The 3,537-nt window shown below is 32.1% G+C and overlaps 1 protein-coding gene across 1 annotated transcript in view; it reads left to right on the top strand.

Moving 5' to 3' along the window:
• The window catches only part of LOC106529519 (perforin-1), an 11,261-nt gene that overhangs the window by 3,660 nt on the left and 4,064 nt on the right, over nt 1–3,537 (top strand). The window lies entirely within an intron of this gene.

A 3,537-nucleotide genomic window follows, 5' to 3' on the forward strand; every position in this document is an offset into this window, starting at 1 on the left:
CTAAAATGCCACCATTGATGTAGTAAAAATATACATACTATAGGCAACACTTCATGATATTGTAGACCATTAGGGAATACGTGCTTTTACTTTTAATACTTTAAGTATTCTTAAAAGCAAATACTTACTTACTTTTACTCAAGTAAAATGTTAATGTGGTACTTTTACTTTTACTAGAGTACATGTTTGTCTGTTTATCTGTACTTTTACTTAAGTACAGTGTTTGAGTACTTTCTCCACCACTGGTTAGACTGGAGGATGTTCTGGTTCTGTTTAAGTATAATTGTTGGTGCTGAATGCACCTGGACTCCTAATGTAGAACAAAAAAAATCAATCAAAAATGAAATAAAATAAAACTACAACTGGACCTTCAAAGGTAAAGTGGGCGGTTTGTCGACTGACTGACGTCTTGCATCGTATTCTCTCAAGAACCAGACAGGATGARTTTTCTCAACAGGAAGAGGTAATTGCTAAAGTAGTTTTCACAACCAGCTGACAAATAACGATCTGTTTAGCTTTCAACCACAATATAATAATATATTTTACCAGTATTTTAATTTAATTTATTTTATGACAGATAAAACAGGCAGGCCTGTATGGATTAGAAGATAAATGTTTGTTGAAGTGATTATCACTTTGCTTTCTTCTAAATAAAATACACTGCAGGCAGCAATCTTACTTTMAAAATAAAACTAGAAGACACCCAAWGMYAAATTTCACTGAAATGTTGTTTTATTGAAACAACACATCATGCAATTATCCTGGGATATTTTTTTCCCCAACGTATATTTAATATGAAGCTATWTRAAAACAGGATTTATACAATAAATAKRAATAAAAATGTRATGAATTARGTAATAAAACGTCTCAGAAGGGGTGGTCTCAGTAACGTCACAGCAGGGGGAGGATTAGGGGGCTGCTGTACGTTCTCTGGTCTGAAACAGATCAAACTTGTAGGGATTGTTTGGAGGAGACATCTGTGGGTGAGAAACTAACATTATTTTCTTCCTCTTATTCTCTCTGAAACKTTCTCTAAAACTCAAACAAAATTTCTGTTCAGTTAAAAATAAAACTCTTAATGAATAAACTTAAACCCAACAAAAACTYGTGACGTCAAAGTAACTTCATCACCAGAAACACTTTTTTTAATATTTTATGATTGCTTTTCAATAAAATAAATTTCCATTCATGTATAAAGGATGCTCTCATTGAATAACTTTTAAATTCAACAAAATTATTTTCATTTATTTAAAACAAATACTGTTGTTGAACAGAGTAAGTACAAATACTTTGTTACATTACTTAAGTAGAAATTTTGGTTATTGATACTTTGGTGGAGTCGTTGTTTTTCAGCCTATTTTTACTTCTACTCCTTATATTTGAATTCAATTAGCTCTACTCGTTTTTTTGAAAATGCAAAAAGTATTTAATTTCTATTTAACTTTGACTTGTTTTTATTTCCATTTTTTCTTTGTTCAGAAAAAATTAATAGAACTTTATCCAGATACATGAAGCCCATGGTAACTTTTAAGTTTTCATTACTTTTACTTTTATACTTTAAGTAGTCTTAAAACCATAACTTGTATTTTTACTTGAGTAAAAACCTTGAGTTGATACTTCTACTTCCAAAAAAAAGTATTTTTAAACCTTAGTATCTATACTTCTACTTAAGTAATGAATATGAATACTGTTGACAACTGTCTTGTTAAATAAACTTTAAATTCAACAAAACTCATGACGTCTGCTTATAAAAGTAACTTACAGTAATCACCAGAACACTGTTACTGTACTAATATTTTATGATTGCTTTTCAATAAAATAAATTTCCATTCTTTTAAAAAGATGCTCTTGTTGAATAAACTGAAATCCAACAAAATGTCTGGATCTAAAACTAGTAGAAACACTAGAATTACTATTTTATAAAAATGTTTAAAGAGAAATCCTGTTTGCCTTATAAGGAGATACCCCAGAAGAAATCCCTCCCCCTTCCTGATATGTCCAGACATCTGCTCSTGTCCTCACAGTCCCATAGTCATCAAAAAGGGGCGTGTCCACCTGTCAAAACATTTTGACGAAAGGGTGGTRTTATAGTTTTTCATTAAAATATATATTTTTTGGCTGTAAAAAAACAGTTTTTTGTGGACTTGGAGTCTATAGGAAGCAGAAAAGTTGATTTTAGTCTCTCTTGGTGCTGCGTAGATATCTTGATATTCTGTATGGGTCATATTTTTCAGTTTTCTTTAATTTCTATAACATTTTCTGAACTGTTTTGTCAAATTATTTACCACAGAATTTCTAAATAAGGTCTGGACTTACCAACTAACATTTAGTGGTCTTTACTGTCCTCTGGTTCTGGGTCAGACTCAGGGTCCAACATGTAAGGCTGGATGGACAAGTCTTCTCTTGTTCACATCTTTTAATGCATTTGTAAATAAAAAGTTTCTGCGCAGCTACATAGCCGTAAACCCCCTCTGTCAAACCAGAATGGACCACTCTGAAAGAGTCTCTTTGGATTTGAAGAGACAGCCTCAAAACTAGTTGTCGAAATTTGTCCGAAGTTTTTGACGAAAGCGTGTCCATTTTGTCCCAATTTTAGTGGAAGGAGCCGTAAAATCGTCTCAGAACAAAAACAACTCTTGAGATTTTCTTGCAGTGCACCGCGGAGGAAGGCTTAAGGTTTAGATGAAAGTCATAAAAGTTCTGATAAGGATCAAACTGAAACCRCAAAACTTTGATACAAAGACTTGATTTTTTTTTTTTAGACTCGTGACTCAAACAAATGAAGCAGCAGAAAACTGATTTGATCAACAGACCGGTGTGGAAATGTGTCTGTTAGCAGGAGGTTTGAGACCCAGAGGTCAGCTAAGTCGAGTCAGCTCCAAAAGTTACAATAAAATCTGTCTGTCCATGAGATATTGTGGTAAAATTACACCATTTCGACAAAAATCCCTATAAACAGACATCTTAGAATTTGTGACCCATCACATCGAAACGAGGATAAAGTTGTGGAGAAATAGGCAGATAGTGTTTTTATTAAAACGCTTGTATAAACTAAATTTTGTCAAAATATAACAAAAAAGTGTGTTATCAATGCATCATTTCAATGAACTATCTTAAATATTATCTGGAAAAAAAAATTGAAGCACTTTTTTGAGCATTAGTAACCAAAAATCAGATTTTGAGGAAAAACGCCTTAAAATGTTGAGCTTTTCCCTGTGAGCCATCAACGCTTTGGTTTTTTCCAGCTGAGAAATCTCAATATTCAAATATTCTTTTTTCAAATGACATGAAAAAAATCCTCATTAAAATTACATAAAATTAGGATTTAGACCAAATATTTATGTATTATTGTAAAGGAATAACYGTGTACAGAAAACGGATGGATGGATGTAACCAGCAAGACCAATTAAATAATATCTCTGGATCTACTAATAATATCAGGATGATAAAATGTAGCTTTTGAAGGCACAGTGTGTAGGATTTTGTCAATTCTTTTAGCCGAAATTGGGATAATCACTAATGACAATAATAAAAAAC

The sequence above is a fragment of the Austrofundulus limnaeus genome, unplaced genomic scaffold, assembly GCF_001266775.1.
Source record: "Austrofundulus limnaeus strain Quisiro unplaced genomic scaffold, Austrofundulus_limnaeus-1.0 Scaffold450, whole genome shotgun sequence".
NCBI lineage: Eukaryota > Metazoa > Chordata > Actinopteri > Cyprinodontiformes > Rivulidae > Austrofundulus > Austrofundulus limnaeus.